This window comes from Ruditapes philippinarum, unplaced genomic scaffold, assembly GCF_026571515.1.
Source record: "Ruditapes philippinarum isolate M1 unplaced genomic scaffold, ASM2657151v2 ctg24095_1_1_1_1, whole genome shotgun sequence".
Taxonomy (NCBI): Eukaryota; Metazoa; Mollusca; class Bivalvia; order Venerida; family Veneridae; genus Ruditapes; species Ruditapes philippinarum.
Window position 1 is genome coordinate 1 of NW_026862486.1, and position 8,272 is coordinate 8,272.

Sequence of the window (8,272 nt, forward strand, 5' to 3'; positions counted from 1 at the left end):
GTGATTTTTCTAAAATCATTTAAATCCAACATATTCATATAAATCACCACTCAATAGTTCTATCTAGACAGTAGAAGCTGTTAGCTATCTTTATTCATGATGTCTAATCTCATTTGTAGCTGAAAAAATGCATTAAAACATTGCCAATTTTAGTCAAAATAACGCATTTTTTCCCAATCAGTCTGGTACCGGCACCATTCCCAAAGTAGAGGAAAAAAACGCTGCATCATCAAAAATGATGTTTCCTAAGCCCGAAAATACAACAGTGAATTAACATTAAATTCTACGTCAGATGTTAAATATACAATAATTTGGACAAGTTTTACAAATTAATAGACCTGAATAATGTCATTATTTTCGCGATTTTATAGATTTCAAGGGCGTAGTGCCCATTACGCACAATACGCACTTGCGTATAAAAAAAATCCGAAGGTAAAAAAAAAAGAGAGAAAATCTAAGTTTTAACGATTTTATCGCTATAGATCTAAATAATTTATCCCTTTTTGTTTACAAAATATTTCGTTTCGTCATACTGTTTAGTTTATGACGTAATTACTTGTACTATGTAATGAGTGTAAACTATGATTGCGTCACTCTAGATCGTGTGACGTTTCTAGTTATCATTGTAAATCTATGTGCAATATGAATGTAAGTTTCTATTAAACTCGAAGCATTTACAAACTTATTGCACAGAGATAATTGTAAAGTTCAGCATTGTTTAATCTACTCGTTACTTAAACTAGGCCCATAATAACTTATCGTTGGTTACACACTCGGAAAAAAAGATTATTAAGACTTTTTTTAAAGAATTAAATCAATCCTTTCAAGATCAATTCCTTTGGAATATCTCTAATTTAAAACGACTTAAAATCTTCAATTTTCTTTAATCTAAATTTTTAGTCATCAACTCAGGGCAAAATTTAATTTTGGTGTGTTGTTAGTTAGTTGTCAAAATGAAAAGAAACATCCGCCAAATTCCAGGACAAGCGACCCTGTTTAAGGTGCTTAAATACGACCCCATTCAAGCCAATAATGAATCTGGCCAGGAAGAAACAAAGCAGAAATCACAAGACCTGGCATGTGACCCTCTTGTGATAGACACCAATGTCGCGTCTCCTTCTCCGCCTTCTTCCTCTTCCCTTGTATCTTCCTCTGCTTCTTCTTCTGAACCCTCTAGAACCATTACAAGCTCCCTTGGAGCACGATTCCTGGATATCGGAAGTCTTGATACCAAATGCCGACTTAGAATGCTAGATTCTAAAAAAAATGTTGTCCTTACCACATGGTTCGAGCCACATAGAGGTTGGGTTGCACCTCTCAGAGAACTCGGAAAATGGGCAGCAAGTAGGCGAGTACCGGACTTTGTATTTGAGCACGAAAAGCATCCCTACTTAAGATACAGCCCTTTACTTGATGGGGTATTTTGTGCTCCATGTTTTGCCTTTAATGCAGCTGAAAATGTGCTTGTTGCTCGTCCGTTGATTGACTGGAGCAACGCAAGGAAAGTCGTTGATGGGCACACACGATCAAAAGAGCACATAAATTCCATCACAAGAGCCGACCACTTTGTACACATCTGCAGGAAGGAAGAGCAGAATGTGGTCGAGTTCGGATCAACGGCCTACCGGCAGAAAGTCCAAAAGAACAGGGAGGCGTTAACAGCCATCATTGAGGCCATTATTCTTTGTGGGCAACAAAATATAGCCTTACGCGGTAAAATTGAAAGCCGCAGCAACATTAGAGCTCTACTCAACTACCCTGCAAAAGTTGACGCCTCTCTGAAGGAACACATGACATCAGCACCAAAACATGCCCAGTATACGAGCCCAGAAATACAGAACAAATTTATCTCACTCTGTGGTAAACAAATTTCTAGCCCGATTACCCAACGATGCCAAAACGCTAAGTACTTCACGGTTATGGCAGATGAGTCTGCAGACGTGAGCGACACTGAACAATTTGCGTTCTGTGTACGCTACGTTGATCGGGAAAGTTCGGGTGACCATGTGGTCCGTGAAGAATTTTTGTCCTTCTGACAGGAGAAATAAGAAAACATGACCTTGACCCAGCATTGGTTGTTGGCCAAGGGTACGACGGTGCTGGGAACATGGCGGGCAGGATTCGTGGCGTACAAGCAAGGTTTGCTGAGGCGTATCCACATGCTAAGTATGTACACTGCCGAAACCACCGTCTGAACCTAGCTATCTGCCATGCCTGTCGAGTCGCTTTTGTTCAGTCTATGTTCACAACTGTCGGTGACATCTTGTTTTTTCTGACAAACTCACCAAAACGCATTGCCATCTATCAACAGCACAGTGACAATGGAGAAAAATTGAGAAAGCTTTGCCCAACCAGGTGGTCCCAGCACTCAGAAAGTGTCAGTGCCTTCTATAAAAATTTCTCGGCCATAGCTGACACACTCACTGATTTGCAAGTGGGCATGGACACGAAAACAATGTCAACAGCATCGGCCTTACAAAAGGCTATGATGTCGTTTGACTTTGTCATCTCCCTATGTGTTGTCAGCGGCCCACTTGACTTCCTGAACCCACTCTCTGATTCTATGCAAGACCCTAACTGTGATCTTGTAAAGGCATCTGATCATGCACTGTCGATCCATGGACTCCTGGGTGAGAAGCGGAGCAGTATTGACTACTTCAATCAGCTGTGGCAGAAATCGGTGGAGCTTGCTGACCAGCAAAACATTCCAGTTGGTCGCCCGAGGGTTGCTGCTAGACAAGTCCACAGGAACAATATTCCTGCAGATACCTTGGAAGACTACTGGAGGCTGAATCTGTACCTCCCTTTCATGGATCATCTACTTACTGAACTTGAGGACAGATTGTGCAATGCTCTTCCTAGAATGAAAGCACAGTATCTCCTGTCACACAAAGTTGCTCAGCTCACACCTGAAATAATGGAGGACATAAGAAACGAATATGCCAATTTCATTGACATGGATGAACTTGACACAGAACTTGAGGTGTGGAGGCATCGACTATCTCATGGCGCTGTGGTCAACAATCTTGTGGAAGGCGTGGATGCTACCTACCAACTTCTGCCGAACATCCACATCATTTTCAAGATACTTTTGACAATGCCAGTGTCAACAGCAACAGCTGAAAGGTCATTTAGCAGTCTAAGGAGACTGAAAACGTACCTCCGCAGCACCATGTCAGAACAGCGACTCAGTGGTCTTGCTCTGATGCATATCCACCGCAGTCACACCATAGACATTGACAAGGTGCTGAGTGACTTTGATGCATCGGTCATAGACGAATTGCAATCGTTTTTGATAATGCCGAGAGAGACGCATCCTCCGATGACGAGTAAATCGAAAAGCAAAAAAAAAAAAACTTGCTTGTTACCTTTGAACAAAAAAAAAAAAAAACAACAACAAAAAAAAAATAACAAAAAACGAAAAAAAAAAAAAACCTGTCGCGGGGATATCTATGGGTAAGTCCGTTGTTACTTTCTCATCACCGCCTGAGGAGACCTATGGAGTGGTCGAAACAGTTTCAATGGTCATTAATTAGACCATTTACGATCTCTTTGTATCTGGTAAGTTTCCCGACTTTCTTACGATGGAATAGAAGTGTTCTCCGAGCATATTCTTTCTTGATTTCAAAAATACTCGTACATTTGGAAATAATATATAAACTTGCATAAATGAATAAATGAGACTGAAGACTTGAGAGACAAGTTGTTCTTACGAAACTGATTGATCAGAAATGATATAAACTTGTTATAGATCTGATTAATTGCGTTTTACAATTGAACGGGCATTCATACATAATTTAAACCAATTACATGATCTGCATTCTCAGTCAAACTTCACATGGAAAAATTGTTGTGTATGTTTATATGCACGTGTAAAATAAGATAACTACAAGGCGAACATTGCATTTTTTCCACAAATCTATTCGAAGTTATAATGAAATAAGTTAAAAAATAAAAAGAGCTGCTGTATGTTTATCATTTTTTTGGGGAAAAAATGATGAAAATGCTCCATGCTTTACGTGCGAAAGGTTCTTCAAGACATGCCAGAGCCCACCATTTAACATCTATTTTTTCAAAATTTTCCGGGGGAGGCCCCCCGGACCCCCACTAGTGGCAGGGGGATACCCTAGTCCAATATATTAGACGTTACAGGCTTGTTATAGTTTATGTCGGTCAAGCCTGACGTCTAATAGTTATTGCTCAAAAACGCATAGCATCATAAAAAATTCAAAAAATGTCTATTGTCTTGCCTTTCAAGCTTTATTCAAAAGCTTATCTTCTTTTCTTTCAATTTCATGCTCAATCATACACAAAAACTCTCAAACAATGTACTTATCAATTTAAAATAAAATATAAACATCAATCTATTTTTGTCTATCAGCCATACTGGTTAAGCAAGGTGCTTTACAGATTGATTCCAAATTTTTGAACGGAAAAATATATTCGAACACACTGACAGTGCATGGGCAATTATTTCGTTCAAAAAATATTCCGTTAGATTGTTCTGCCTCACTTAAACGCTTGCATTTGAATTAGCCAATCAGATTTCGCGCACTTTATGGCCGCCATTTGTTTATCGGCTGTAAAAAGAATTGAAATACATGAGAGGATTAAATCATGATTTTTCGGATGTGACAGTTTAATTATTTTGACAAAAGGTATTTATTTTTTAGTTTTGTTAATAAATAGGTCAAAACTTATGTAAATACACGCTGTCTTAATTGTTTTTCGTTCCGCCCGATTTTCTGGCGGAACATGCTATGGGTTTTTGAGCAATTTCGATATGACGTTGCTTTGCCCAGAAGCAAAAATATCTCAAAGCGACGTCATATTTATAGGACTAGGGGATACCCCCTCCCACAACCTCCCCCGCTCGGCACTTCGTGCATCGATTTGCGTTTAATTTTCTAAATCCTAGCTACGCCCCTGGATTTATCATTATTAATGATAAAACAGTGTTTTTTTCTTTATATAACTACTACCCTAAAACGGTACCATTCCCAATAGAAAAAAGACATTAAAATTCCCAATTTCCAATGTTAAATTCCCAAAATGGCTGTTCAAAATGCCCACAAGGCCAAGTGATTTTTCTAAAATCATTTAAATCCAACATTAGGGATGTGCGGTATACAGCGGTTTCGTTCAGACGCGGTACGTACCGGTACGACCCCTAGGAATACCGGTTTTTTAATATATATAATTTTACATAATATTTTTGTAAGATTCAGACGTTATTTACCCTGTAATCTGTGTTTCAACTTTCAACCTAAATTAAAGTGGAATTCCAAGTCTATTTTTAGAGCAGCAGTAAATGCACAGTATAATACTCTAACGAATAATTAGTCGCGGAAAGGTCGGATTGTTTCCCGGTTGTTTTTCATATTTATAAATTATTATGTAGTGTAAATACATTTCATCCGCCGACATTTTTATAATTTCTATATATCATTCTTCAATTAAATGCATTAAAAGGGGACACCCATGTTAGTGCTCAGTCTAAGGCTAGTAAACATGTTGACGTATTGACGAGTGGCGACAATAACAAAACGTAAAGCATTTAGACATAGCCCAACTTGTAAAAAGCTCATACCGTCATGGACGAATTCACCACGGTCAAAAATCCAAAGGGGAAATCGGATATTTGGAGGCATTTTGGGCTCCAAAAGTCTAAAATAACACAGAAATTAATTGATAATACAGCCGTATGTATGAAGTGTGATATGGTCATAAAATGTTCAGGACCTGGGACGTCCAATTTATCAGCTCACATTCGCCGACATCATCCGTCATTATTGTCGTCTGCTAAATCATTAAAATCAAGTTCAAAAACTACCACCGCTGATGTTCATGTGGACCAGAAACAAAGTCAGGTAGACAGATGTTAGTTGAAAGAAATAAAGATATTAATCTGTTTTTCTAAAATGTATTGTGTTTTATCAAAATGTTTAAACATTCTTATGGCAGTTGGTCATAGTTTGCATAAGTTAAACATTAAAGTGTCTTCATAATACCGTGGTACACAGGTGAAATACCGCGATATACAGCGGTACAAAAAAATTGGTGGTACCCATCCCTATCCAACATATTCATATAAATCACTACTCAATAGTTCTATCTGGACAGTAGAAGCTGTTAGCTATCTTTATTCATGATGTCTAATCTCATTTGTAGCTGAAAAAATGCATTAAAAAAATCCCAATTTTAGTCAAAATAACGCATTTTTTTCCCAATCAGTCTGGTACCGGCACCATTCCCAAAGTAGAGAAAAGAAACGCTGTAAAATCTATAAAATCGCGAAAATACATGACACTGAAACTATTGACACTTATATCTGTCAGTAAAGCCTATAAAATAATTAACTCGCTACAGTAAACAGATATTCAAAGAAACCTTAATAATATTAACATTTTTACTGAAATAACCTCTTTGGTCCTTCTTTCAAATGATTTTCATGCATTTTTGAATCGTGTGGAGTTGCAAATGGTTTACATTTCAAAGGGAGGTAACATACATGAATTCGTACTACATATTTTCGTACCTAGTCTGCAATAAACTAAGTTAAGAGGGTCAAGATGGCCTTTATATATCTCACCTGATTATGCAGACTCAATACCATTTTATTTCGTCTGCGTAACCGAGTTTTTGACAACAGAAGACCAGCATATTCAAATTTAATATAGGAATTAACCTTTCTGACCAATTTCAAGCATATTTGGATCAAAACTGTAGCCTCTGAGTCTAGAGTGTTAACACGTTTTATTTCCATATTTGGGTCGTGTGACCTAATTTTTGACCCCAGGTGACCCTTGTTTGAACATGACCTAGAAATCATCAAACAATCTTTCTGATCAATTTCAAGGATATTTTTTAATGAATCTAAACAGTACCCTCTAACAAGTTTTTTTGTTTGTTTGTTGTTATTTTTTAATTGTAGTGCCACTTAAACATTCTTAATATATTCATTAAATCATAAATTATGTAGAGATTCCAGTATTACTAATGTTATCACGAAGTCATGATTGGTCTCTAGGGTATCATACATGCTCCACTCCCTCCTGACATTTATTGAAAATATTATCTGTAAACTGTTTGTATCAATTTATCATCCACCACTGATCCACAATCCCTGGCCATTTCATTCCCATTTTATAGAGTGACGATCTTTTATGTGAAATTTTATTTAATTATATCCATAATAAATCAAATTATATTATTTGTAAATTGTATATCTTTTATGAATTTGATTATCACAGTGCGAACTTCACCAGCTATTTCAAACGGTGGATCCAAGAGTATTTTTTATTCATTGATACTATTCCAAGTTTTAGTATGTTTGCGTTGCACGGGATGACACACGCAATTTACTGAAGAACACGTATTCAAACGTTTCTGGTTCATTACATGCGGGACAATTTTTGTCGGCTGAAAATAATCTCATTGTCGATTATGGTAATATGATACTAGCTTTTTGGGCGGTATTTTGTTAATTATTTCTATACTATTTATTTCCCAGTGTTTGTTCCATAATCTGTTTCTTTTTTCTATCACTTTTTATACGAAGTGCTTCGTCTGATGTGATGATATGCCATCAATGCTTGCACTTTTTGGGCATTTATCAGCAGGTTCAAGACCAATTTGACAGGGTACCCATACTAGCGGTGACATAAGGTTTTGTTAAATCTATGTTAACTGGCGATATTTTAATTACTGTTTTATAGCAAGGTCGACTATAATAGTTTAATCATCAATTTCATATTCGTTAATCAATTGTGTTATTCTTTGTGCATATGGCATTTTAAATTGTTTTTTTTAATTAGTCTTTTTTTATTCAGAACTAGTGTCTGCTATCACCAGAGTCATTTCATACCATGTCAGTCGGAAGTGTCGCTTAATTTTGCAATTGTATGGTTAAAATAAGTAGACCTATATGTAGATCATGTTTATAAAAAATAAATAAATAATGAAAAAATATAACTTACTTAATTGCATGGAATACAATAGATGTAATCGTAACAAAGCAAACGACATGTATCAGCTGTTGAATTAAAAATAGAATATAATCAATGTCTAGGTTTTTCATATACTTTATATTTTTCTTTTTCAGCATTGATTTAAAATAAAATATTCTCGAGACATTATGTAAGAACTTACTAGGCCAAATGTTTGAACGTTCGACATAAATCGGTAAATATATTATCATTATCAACGTACAGTGATCGGAAGTAACATATGCTTTAAATAATCTCAAGACATGGTTATATATTGAATTACA

At 36.5% G+C, this 8,272-nt stretch overlaps 1 pseudogene; it reads left to right on the plus strand.

Moving 5' to 3' along the window:
- The first annotated feature begins 732 nt into the window (after positions 1-732).
- Positions 733-5,880, plus strand: LOC132719262 (52 kDa repressor of the inhibitor of the protein kinase-like; annotated as a pseudogene).
- The last annotated feature ends 2,392 nt before the right edge of the window (positions 5,881-8,272 follow it).